General features: G+C 37.2%; 1 long non-coding RNA gene across 1 annotated transcript; it reads right to left on the bottom strand.

Moving 5' to 3' along the window:
- Positions 1 to 221: 221 nt before the first annotated feature.
- On the bottom strand, positions 222 to 9,325 carry LOC147571572 (uncharacterized). Its single transcript, XR_015247275.1, has 2 exons — positions 3,551 to 9,325; positions 222 to 1,213 (listed from the first exon to the last, which is right to left on the bottom strand). It is a non-coding gene; the product is annotated as an uncharacterized LOC147571572 (long non-coding RNA).
- Positions 9,326 to 12,815: the final 3,490 nt, after the last annotated feature.

Here is a 12,815-nt window from a genome sequence, read left to right as displayed (position 1 = left end):
TATGCTTTACAAACTACCTGATGAATCCTTTCCATTAATGTGGTGTAAGCTTTAACAGTGGTAGTGGTAACTAGCCTCGCTTTTAATTCCACCTTATTACAGTTGATAACTCTGAAATAAACAGAAGGTCAAATAGAAAGATTATGGTCTAAACTCCTACTAAAATACACACAGAGGTTGCTACATAAGATAAAATACACCAATAACAAAGCGAGGAAAAACACACTCAACAACACATTTTATTATATTTCTCAGTGGTGGTTCCCGTTACCCCAGCTAAGGGATAGTTTAAGAAAAACTTACTTTATGGAAGTTATTATAAAATTAGTTTTTCATTATACATTGTAATTTAATTGCTCATAAAGTCCAAAATTATGAGTTACAATGCACATGACTTTGGCAATAAATCACATATGTTACCATAACCTTTCCTGTGTAAGAAATATCCTACTTATTTCACAATCAGAGCTATCTTATTTGAAAAATTTTCTATAAATATTAAGTAAAAACACTACCAACTTATATGTCAATACTTCAAATATAAAGATAACCAGGTTTCCTAGCCCTGAATTTTTGCAACTACTAACATTACAAATTGAAAAATGTTATTTAAACTGATGTCCTAAAACTGCAATTTGGAAATGCTTTTTCTTTTATGATGGTGGCAACATAAAATGATGAAAGTAATGTGTAAGTTATCAAGCTTAGGATGAAATACATATGGCTACGTAAATATGAAAATAGCCCCCTTTCTTGACTTTAAGTGTGGACTTCCACCTTCCTTAAATTATATCAAAAATCTTACAGAACATCTAGGTAACTCGAATATACATAAAGATTCTGTTAACATACTAGCTGGAACATGGTTTACCAAAACCTATGATGGTAAGGCAATTTATTCAAAACACCTATTAACTAGAATAAAATAGTCACAGTGGAAAAGACATTTCTTCTTCGTTTCTCTCTACTGTTTAACAGCAGGTATTATAGTCTTTCCCCCCTAAGTTCCATTATATCCAAACAATAAAATTTCACTTAAATAATTCAGCTAAATCAGTTTTTAGAGAAATATAATACTTTTAAACAATGAAAATAAATCAGCATGTCTTAACAAAATACATTCATACTAAATGATGTTTTAGTCTTCTTTTAACAGGTGATAGCCAAAATCCAAATTGTAGAACAATCCTCAGAAACCATGTTCAATTTAGATCTGTAAGTGAAAAAAAAAAACATGAAATCCACTGAAAACTAATTCTTATAATACAATAAATAGTCTACTGCATAATAAGGACCCTTTATACTATCTGCAAAATAAAGCCTTGGAATGAAAAATTTTATATACTAGGTATTTCTCAATTCCTGTCTGTTGCAGTCATTATGAACTCTCTGAGAATGTAGTGTTATGCAAATTATTCTCAATGACATTTACAATCTCCTTCTTTATTTTCATGCTGGTGACTTGAGATCTTACATTTTGAGAGTGGGAACACTGTCACATGTGGAAGTATAAGCGCCTTAAAAATTAAATGATATTAAAAATTAAATTATAAGTACCTTAAAAATTAAAAATCAGGAAAGTCTGGTCCTAAGCCAAAATATCCTCTTCATGTTCACATACACTTCTACTTCAGCTCCTACCTAGCCTTTGAACCTAACTCAGCTGTCAAAAAGTTCATGTCTGTCCTTAATGCACAATGCAATTGTTACATTAAGTTTTGGCACAGAAAATAATCACCCTACTGTCAGAGGATTAATTTAGTCGTAAGAATACTCTGGCTCATGGTCCACAAATAAGGTACATAAAGAAAATTTTAACAATATTTGCTTCTTCGTCCTTTTTTATTTCCTACTTCTAGGTATGTTTTAAAATGTATACAACTTTAAAAAAATTTTTTTAAACGTTTATTTATTATTGAGAGACAAAGAGAGAGCATGAGCAGGGGAGGAGCAGAGAGACAGGGAGACACAAAATCTGAGGCAGGCGCCAGGCTCTGAGCCATCAGCACAGAGCCCAATGTGGGGCTCGAACCCACGAACTGAGAGATCGGACGCATAACCAACTGAGCCACCCAGGTGCCCCTAAAATGTATACAACTTCCATTAAATAGTACTATATGTTTAAAAATGCATAAATACATGGTAAAAAAAAAAAAATCTGATAAAAAGCTACACTGGAGGTATGTACTCAACTTTCTTCAATTCATGGAATAATCTAAATGATTTGGAAATATATTAAAAAATAACATGGATCTGTAGCTGAATAGAAGGACTGGTCTGGTAGATCAAGTACAGAAAAATGTAAATTGTCTAATCTTGGTACTATATATAAAGGCGTTCATTTCACTTCAAAAACTTCCAACTTCTCTGAATGTCTAAAAATGCTCTTAGGGGCGCCTGGGTGGCGCAGTCGGTTAAGCGTCCGACTTCAGCCAGGTCACGATCTCGCGGTCCGTGAGTTCGAGCCCCGCATCAGGCTCTGGGCTGATGGCTCAGAGCCTGGAGCCTGTTTCCGATTCTGTGTCTCCCTCTCTCTCTGCTCCTCCCCCGTTCATGCTCTGTCTCTCTCTGTCCCAAAAATAAATAAACGTTGAAAAAAAAAAAAAATTTAAAAATGCTCTTAATAAAATAAAGGGCTTTGTTGGTGATTAAAAGATTTGGAAATCCCCGATCTAGATCAATGATTACCAACGTGACAGCAGCATCAGCATCATGTGTGGTGCTCGACTTACACTTACCAAAGACTGGCTTTGTATTTTTGAACAACTCTACTAATTGTGCTGCACAGTATTTGTCAGGAATAAATGCTCTACACATTTTTAAATTCCAAGTATTAAATCCAAGACTTAACACTAATATTTTTGGATTTGTGGTCTCTGAATTACTTTTTTATTGCAGAGGTATTAAAAAAAAAAAAAGTCTAAGCCTGATAGAAATCTAAGATATATCACCATCCCAATTATTTCATCCACACATGCCAAGAAAATCACGATGAATTTTATTTACATACAGTAACAGCAAAACAGTGAGACATTCATTACTTTTATTGCTCTAACTGCTTTATTACTAAGAGAAATAACCACGTTCCACAAAACACTGATACGTGATAAAATTGTAATCCCAATACATAAGTGGACAACAGACCTCCGGGTTGAAGTATATTGCAATTTGAATGCTTGAGCAAGCTGGCTCAAACAAGACTCTTCTTTTTACATACTAGTATTTCATCTAGGAGAAGGTACATTCTCAAAACTGCTACATTTCTTAATAGTTACCTCTCATTAAAGCAAGTTATCATCATGAAGTATCTATGTTAGAGGAAACAATATTGCTCTTTTCAGAAAGAAATGCTTCAAAGGCCTGTAAGGTTTCTCAGAGAAAAGAAATGTTTAACTAGATGGTTTCAGAACATGAACGAACATTCAAATGAAAGGAGTGATCTCAACAAGATACCGAATTTAAGTGTTCAACACTCCCAGATTAAAGGTTTCTTTGTATGTAATTCATAAATAAAAGAAATAATGAACAGAAGGTTTTATCCACTACTTACATCATCAATGTCTTCATCGTCATCTCCAATATCATCAAACTGGATTTCATCATCATCTCCAGGACCAAACGTATCTGTTTCATTGATTTTAGCTGAAGACAATAATTAATATACTTATATACATATATTCATGATGTTATTAGATAAACTGTCTATAAAAAGAAACAAGTCTGGGGCACTTGGGTGGCTCAGTTGGTTAAGCCTCTGACTCCTGATAAGAGCTTAGCTCTTGATACTGTGGTTGTGAGATGAAGCCCCAGTGGGATTTTCCAACTCCCCCTCTCTCAACACTCCCCCTGCTTACACATAAATACAGAAAAAAAAAAAAAAAAGAAAAAAAAAAGAAAGAAAAGAAAAAATAAAAAGAGAAGCAGCAGCCTGATATAAAATACAAACTATATTAGAAAAAGATTCTTTAGAAGTGGTATTTCAATTCAACCAACATTTCATTACACGAAAAATACTGCTAACTTGTGTGGAACAACCCATCACACAGAGAAAATTCACAATGAAATAAGAAGTTCAGTGCTAAGTCATTACAATGAAGGGTGTATGTGTGTACTTTTATTTTGTTCAAAACTGTAGCGTAAATAAAGCAGGCAGGTTCTAATTACACTTAGTAGTTATATATTTCCCAAGTATGCTTCAAGGAGCTTTTCTGTGTTTTATTTTTCAAGGAGTTTGAAACAGGCTAGGAGCTTACTGTCAGCATACATAAAGTTCTCCTAAGGACAGCTAGTCTCTCAACTATTAGACTTACCAAACCTGTCAAAGAGTTAATTAAATCATTTTTATCCCTAAGCAATAAGAGTTTAACACTTTTAAAATGCAAATAATTTCATCAGAAATTTCAGGCTTATGGAAAAATCTTGTGTTTTCATGATAAAATTCAATAGAGTAAAACATATAAAAGAAAATAGCTGCCAAGTGAAAACTGAGCTTAGCAAAAAGTTTGTTTTCTCTTTGATATTATGATATCAAGAGAGAGACAGAAGGTGTAATATGATCCTTTTTAGATCAAACACTGCACTTCAAACTGAAAAGTGGTATAATTATGTAAGAATCAACATACGTTTCTATATTTAGTCTTTCCTGGGATAGCTAACCCAATCAGAGAAGCAAAAAGAAAACAGAATTAGAAACAACTTTAAGGCACACCAAGCTCACCAACATTCACATAATAAAGGTCCCAGAGGAGAAGATATTGAGAAAGGGGCAGAAAACATATCGAAGAAACAACAGCTCCAAACTTCCCAAACCTGGGGAAGGATGCAGACAACCAGATACAGAAAGCCTGCAGTGTTCCAAGTAACAATTCAAAGAGACCCATCCGATAAACATAAATAAACTTTCAAATTAAAGACAAGGAGAGAGTCTAAAAGCAACAAGAGAAAAAACAAACAAACAAACAAAACACCCTGTATGTACAAGGGAATCCCCATGAAACGATCAGCAGACATTTCAGCAGAAACTGTGTGTAGGCTAGAGCGAAGCGGCACAATGTATTTACAAAGTAATGAGAGAGGAAACACAAAACAAAAGAACAACAAAAAAACTAGCAGCCAAAATATTTAACTGCAAATGCTGTCCTTCAGAATTAAGGGGAGAGTTTTCCAGAGAGGCAAAAGCTAAAGGAGTGCATCACCCATGGAGCAACCTTAAAAGAAGGGTTAAAAGGACTTCTTTAAGCTGAATGCAAGCGTACTAATTTAGTAACTGGAAAATACACGAAACTATGAATCTCACTGGCAAATGTAAATATACAGCAAAATCTAGGCTAATCTAACATAAAGGTGCTGGGCTAATCCACTTATGAAAGCTAGGATGAAAGATGTAAGACAAAATAATTAAAAACAATTATTGCTACAAAAATGTGTTCATGAATACAAAAGACACAAATTGTCACAGTACAAACGTAAAACAATGAAAAGATTAAATATACAGTATAAGATTATACAGTATATACAGTAAAAGATTAAAATATACAGTATAAAAATGAGTTCCCAGTTAGGTTGTTACCAACCCAAAACAGAAGCTTAACAAATAGTAGATAATACAAATAAAGAGATAAGGATCTAAACACGTGTAACAAAGCCATCAAATCACAAAGGAACAAAGCAAGATTGGAAGAAAGGAACAAGGTAATTCGTGGTAACAGTCAGAATACAATTAACTAAATGGCAGTTACGTACATATGTAAAACAAGTACTTTAAAAGTAAAGCACTAAGTTCTCTAATCAAAAGACATAAAATGGCTAAATGAATTTAAAACAAGAAAAAAGACTTAACTATCTGCTGCCTACAAGACACCTGTGTAACATTAAGGATGCACAGGAGTGAAAATGGAGGGAAGAAAAAAATTACATGAAAATGGAAACCAAAGAGAGCTAGGGTAGCTATACTTATTTCAGACAAAATAGACTTTAAAGTAACCTCCATTGAGTCAAGATCACCCATACAGAAAATAAGTCTATGGATTTGAACAAATTAGACCACAAGGACTTAGCAGGCATATACAAGCAGCAAAATGCACATTCTTCTCAAGTGCACGTGGAATATTCTCCAGGATAGATCTTATGACAGGCCCCATAAAAAGTGTCCATATATTTTAGAAGACTGAAATCATATCAAGCATCATTTCCAAAAGATATGGTATGAAACAAGAAAGCAGTAACAAGAAAAATTTAGGAAAATTCACAAATGTGTGGAGATTAAACATCACAAAGTGAAAAACCAATGGAAATCTAAAGAAACAAAAACAGAAATCTAAAGAAATAAAAAAAAATCTTCTGACAAATTACAGTGGATACACAACATACCAAAATTTGATGCAGCAAAAACATTCCTAATAGGGAAGTTCATAGTAATAAATACCTATACCAAGACACAGAGCCCAAGTGAACCACCTACTTTATACCTCAAGGAACTAGGGAAAAAAGGAATAAACAAAGCCCAAAGTTAGTAGAAGGAAGGAAATAACACAGATCACAGTGGACTAAAAGGAATAGAGACTACAAAGGCAATAGAAAAGCTTAGTGACAGCTAATGTTCTTAAAAAAATGAAAATGGCAAATTTAGCTACACTAACCAAGTACACTACAGAACTCAAATAAAATCAGAAACGAAGGAGACATTACAACACATACCACAGAATACAAAGGATTATGAGACTATCATGCACAATTGTAGAACAAAAGAATAGGTCAACCTAGAAGAAATGGATAAATTCCTAGAAAAGATAACCCACGAGGTTATCTGATAAAGGAACAGAAAATATGAAAACACAAATTTCAAGTAATAAGATTGACTCGGTTATTAACAATTTCTCCACAAACTAAACTCTAGGACCCATGGCTTCAACGTTGAATTCAATCCAAATTTTAGAAAATTAACACTATACCTCAATCTCTTTCAAAAAAAAAACAAAAACAAAAACTGATGAGGGAACATTTCCAATCTCATTTTCATGAGGCAAAGTCTTACTGTGACAGCAAAACTAGACAAGGACACAACAGGGAAGGAAATCACAGGCCAATATCCCTGAGGAACAGAGATGCAAAACTCCTCAACAAAATATTAACAAACCAAATTCAACGATACAATCAACGAAACATATACTATGATCAAGTGGGATTTATTCCAAGAATACAAGGATGGTTCGACATTCACAAATCAAAGCTACACTACGATAATAAAATAAAGGATAAAAATCGTGTGATCATCACAATAAATGCAGAAACATCAACATCCATTTATGAGATAAACACTCCTGACAAAGTGGTTTGCAGGAAAGACACCTCATTACGATGAAGACCATATATGACAAGCCCACACCTAACACCATAGCCCAAGGTGGAAAGCTGACAGCTATTCCTCTAAGATCTGGAAAAAAGACAAGGATGCCCACTCTCACCACTTTTAACTCTACAGACTATCAGAAATCCTGGACAAGCAATTAGACAAGAAAACAAATAATAATAAAATAATCCAAATTGGAAAGGAAAAAGTAAGGATCTCGAATTATAGATGACATTATATCATATGTATAGAGAAGCCTAATGAGTCCACCAGCAAACTTCTAGCACTAATACCTGAATCAGTAAAGTTACAAACTGTGAAATTAGTTTACCAAAATCAGCTGCGTTTCTCTCTATCCAAGGAGGAATTGGGAAAACAATCCCTTTTACAGTTACACTGAAAATAATAAAATATCTCAGAATAAATTTAAACAAGGAGATGAAAGACCTGCACTGAAAACTATAAGACACCAATGGAAAAAAAATGAGTAAGATACAAATAAATGGAAAGAGATTCCATGCTCATGAGGGTAGAAGAATTAACATTTTTAAAAATTATGTTTATTTATTTTTGTGTGTGAGAGGGAGAGAGACAGGGCGTGAGCAGGGGAGGGGCAGAGGGAGAGGGAGGCACAGATTCTGAAGCAGGCTCCAGGCTCCGAGCTGTGAGCACAGAGCTGGACACGGGGCTCAAACTCATACACACCGCGAGATCATGACCTGAGCTGCAGTCAGATGCTTAACCGACTGAGCCACCCCGGTGCCCCAAGAATGAACATTTTTACGATGTTCATACTAGTCAAGGCAATCTACCAAGTCATGTGATCCCCATCCAAATTCCAGTGGAACAACAACAGAAACAGTACAAGCCTAAAATACACACAGAACCAGAGAACCACTATGGTGATTACTTTCGAGGTTTCTCAGAAAATGAAAGGTAGTAGAACTTCCATATTCCACTTGTAAGTCTTTGGGGAAGGAGATGAACATTCAAGCTAAAGAATATATGTGCCCTAAAGCATTATTTACATTAGCTAACAAAGGGAAACACTAAGCGTCCACCAATTCATGAATGGATAAAAAAGTCTCTCTCTCTCACACACACACACACACACACACACACACACACCCAATGAGAGAGGGCAGGCATATTATTCAGATATAAAAATGTAAGGGAATGCTGCTATTTGCAACAACATGCATGGAACCTGAGGACATTACGCTAACTGAAACAAGTCAGACAGAGAAAGACAAATACTATGTGATCTGATCTACACGTGGGTCCTAAAACAAAACCAACACAAATTCTGGTGGTGGCCAGAATCAGGGTTGGGGGAGCCAAGAATGGGTGACTGTGGTCAAACGGTACAAACTTCCACTTATTACATAAATAACTCCTGAGGATGTAATGTACTGTATCTTGACTACAGGTAATGACAAATAGTGTACCGTATCTTTGCCAGTTGACAAGGCAGAAGATCTTACAAGTTCTCATCAGAAGACAAATAAAATTTGTGACTATGTGTGTTGATGGATGTTAACTAGATTTATTATGATCACTTTCCATTGTGTACAGATATCTAATCATCAGGTTGTACAAGTTATAACGTTTATATCTCAATAAAAAAAATGCTAGTAAGTAACTCAATGAGCAACTCAACACATGGTGCTTCTACATACTGCCTGCAAGAGATTCACTTTAGGTCCAAAATACAAACAGGTAGAGAAAAACAGGCAGAAAAGGATATTCCATACAAAACGTACCAACAGACAAATGGGATGGCTATACTAACATCAGGACATTGTTAAGGAGGCAGTATTACCAAAGTGATCTACAGATTCAATGCGTCCCTGTCAAATTACCAGGGGTGTCTTTTTTACAAAAGTGCAAAGATCCATTCTAAAGTGATATGGAATCTCAAGGGACTAGAAGAGCCAAATACTGAAACAAAAACACAAAACAAAACAAAACAAAACAAAACAAAACAAAACAAAACAAGAAAACAGTTGAATGACTCACACCTCCTGACTTTAAAACTTAAAACAAAGCTACAATAATCAAAATGATGTGGTGTTGGGATGAAGACAAACATGAAGATTAATGAAAGAAAGAGCACAGAAATAATTTCTCAAACACATTTTCAAATGATTTTCCACAAAGGGTGCCGAGCCATTCGGAGGGCAAAAATCTGCCCCTGCACCAAAAGATGCTGAGGAACTAATACCCACACTAAACAAAAAAGAAGAAGAAGAAGAAACGGAAACAAGAATGAAGCTGGACATTTAACACCAAACGCAATAATTAACTCAGAATAGCTGAAAGTTCAAGTAACATCAGGAAGAAGACAAGGATGTCCACTCTCACCACTTATCAATGATTAGTGTTAACGCCCGGCCACAGAAATCAGACAAGAAAAAGACACGAGAGGCATCCACACTGGAAAAGAAGAAATTAAACTGTCACTGTTTGCAGATGACAGGTCCTATACATAGAAAATCCTACAGACTCGACCCAAAAAATAAATAAGTAAATAGTATAAGTAATAAACTAATTAGGGAAAGTGGCAGGATACGAAATTAATACGCACATACCAGTAGTGAGTCTTTACAGTAATACGAAGTAGCAGAAAGAGAAATTAAGGAAGTAACCCCATTTACAATCTTACCCAAAAAATAACTAAGCAAATAACCCTGTGAATAAACTTAACCTTGCAGGGTAAAACGTCTCTACTTGAAAAACTGTCAAGCACTGATGTAATAAACTGACGATGACACAAACTGAATGGAAAGACATTCCCAAAGACATTCCATATTCCTGGACTGGAAGACATTCATGCTAAAATGCCCATATTGCCCAAAACAATCTACACATTGAGTGCAATCCCATCCAACTACCAACAGTAGCCCTCACAGAACTAAAACAAATAATACCAAAATTGGTAGGAAACCCCAAAAGACCCTGAACAGACAAAAAAAAAAAAAAAAAAAAAAATCCTAATAAATATTCATGTAGAAACAGGAGGCATCCCAATACCAGATTTCAGGATATAGTACAAGGCTGAAGTATTTAAAATATTTGGTACTGGCTCAAAACACACACACACACACACACGCACGCACGCATGCATGCACGCACACGCACAGATGAATAGGACAGAACAGAAACCCCAGAAATAGACCCACAACTATACAGCCAACCAATCTTCCACAAAGCAGGAAAGAATATTCAGGGGGGAAAAGAAAAACAAATGGCTCTGGGAAATCTGCACAGCAACGTGCAGAAGGATGAACCTGGACCATTTTCTTCACCATACACAAAAATCAATTGAAACTGGACTGAGTAAGTGTGAGACCTGAAAGCATAACACTCCTAACAAGAGGACCCAGGCAGAAATGTCTCTGACATCCGCCATAGCAACACTGCCTCGATGTCTCCTGAGGCAAGGAAAACATCAGCAAAACAAACTACTGACATAATGACAAAATACAAGCTTCTGCACAGCGAAGGAACAGGAGACAATCTACTGGATGGGAGAAGATGTGGGCAAATGACAGATCTGATAACGGGTTAATACCTGAAATATATAAAGAACTGATACAACTTGGGCGAACACAGCTTTCCTGAGGTCGACTCCTAGGAACACCCAGGAAATCGACCTGCAGAGTGTGTGTGGAGTGGCAGAACCATCTCCAGAGTCAGAGGGAGACAACATGGGAGGTGCGAGGTGCGTGGAAGTGAACTGGGTGACAGAGAAATGGTGATGCCATGGAGGGAGGGAACCCTTTCCACAGAGAGACGAAACGAAGAGAAAAAGAGGGGCGCTGAGTTCGCAAAAGAGGAAACCCTCTCTGACCATGGGACTGGGGGGCAAAAAATACACAAAAAGGGCCACGGGTGTTTCTTTGTTTGTTTGCTGTTTGTTTTGTTTTGTTTTGTTTTGTTTTTCAAACAGCATTTGGAACTCAAACTCAGGTTTTGGAAGGGTGTGACTTTCTCAGGAGCAGAGCTGTGGCTTCCTGGGGAAGAGAGAAATGGTCCCAGGGTACATAGCATGGTATAGAGATACCCGGGGTGCATTGGGAGAGAACATTCCTCTTCCTGGAGTACTTTTGGAACAGGGTATATTACTATCTCCAGGACGAAAGACCCTGCCAAGCCCCAGCACAAAGCCGTCCGTCAGCAGGGGACAGAGGCGCATCCAGAGGGAATATAACTTTTGCCGCTTTTAGCAATGCTACACCATAGATTCCGCACACTGTGCAGGCGGGGGACTGATTATCAGGGGCAGGATTTCAGACAGTGTGGAGAGGCTCTAATCTACAGGAGGGAGTGGGGACCCATGTGAGACCAGGTCCATGAAGGCTTTGGGTTCTGAATCCCAGCCACACCCCCCCAAAAAAAACCCAGAAAACAAAACAACAAAAAAAACCACACACACACAGAAGAGTTGTGGCACACTGTGAACAGACTGCCCTCGCTCTTCTGTTAGGACTATTTGAAGAGCAGGGAGTGGAAGATCCCCTGTCCATGAGGCAAGAGATTAGAGTGGTGCCATTGCCTGCCAGAACACAAACAGGGTCAGACTTTAGAGAGCAGCACAGCAGCCCCCAGCGGAGGAGGGACCCGCTTAATGCAAAGCCTGCTGCTCCCTGCCTGTCAACTGAGAGGCAAGACTGATGCTGAGCGAGGCAGCAGGCTGGTCAGCACCGACCAGCACCCCACAAGCACCAAGTGTACTGAAAATCAAGTGTCCAAATGACACCCACAGTTCTGGTGGAAATAAGACCAGGCTTGCTTATTCATTTTATTTTACTTTTTTCATTTAAACTCAGGTTCACAGTCTCTTGTTTATTTTTCATTTATTTTTCGCGTTTTGGGTCAGGCTTTTTTTTTTTTCTTTCTTCTCTTCACTTTCTCAGTCTTCTTTTGCCTTTTCTTATTGTACTGAAATATTGGGACAGTCATGTGAAAACAAATGATAAGCCATATCACATACACTTCGCATACAAGGCACTTAAGTTTACTCACCATATAGAAAACTCCTGTAGAGGCCAATGGCAGGACGCCCCGAGATGGGCCACTTTGGCACAAAGATTATTTCCAGTTAAAAACAGTCACAACCGAATAGACTCAGCAAAAGTTTGTTGTTGCTTTTTTTAAATTTTTTTAAATGGTTTTTTTCTTTTGAGAGAGAGAGAGAGAGAGAGACAGAGACAGAGACAGAGAGAGAGAGAGAGACAGAGACAGAGAGAGAGAGAGAGAGAGACACAGAGAGACAGAGAGAGAGAGAGAGAGAGAGAGGCATGAGCTCGCGAGGGACAGAGAGAGGCAGACACAGAATCCAAAGCAGGCTCCAGGCTCTGAGCTGTCAACGCAGAGCTTGACGTGGGGTTCAGGCTCACAACTGTGAGATCGTGACCCGAGCTGAAGTCAGTGGCTTAAGCAACTGAGCCACCCAGGCGTCCCA

The sequence above is a fragment of the Puma concolor genome, unplaced genomic scaffold (genome assembly GCF_028749965.1).
Source record: "Puma concolor isolate L17-30 unplaced genomic scaffold, mPumCon1.1.hap2 unalloc_scaffold_185, whole genome shotgun sequence".
NCBI classification, from domain to species: domain Eukaryota; kingdom Metazoa; phylum Chordata; class Mammalia; order Carnivora; family Felidae; genus Puma; species Puma concolor.
The sequence above is the reverse complement of the archived record's forward strand: the minus strand, read 5'-3'. Positions and strand labels throughout refer to the sequence as shown.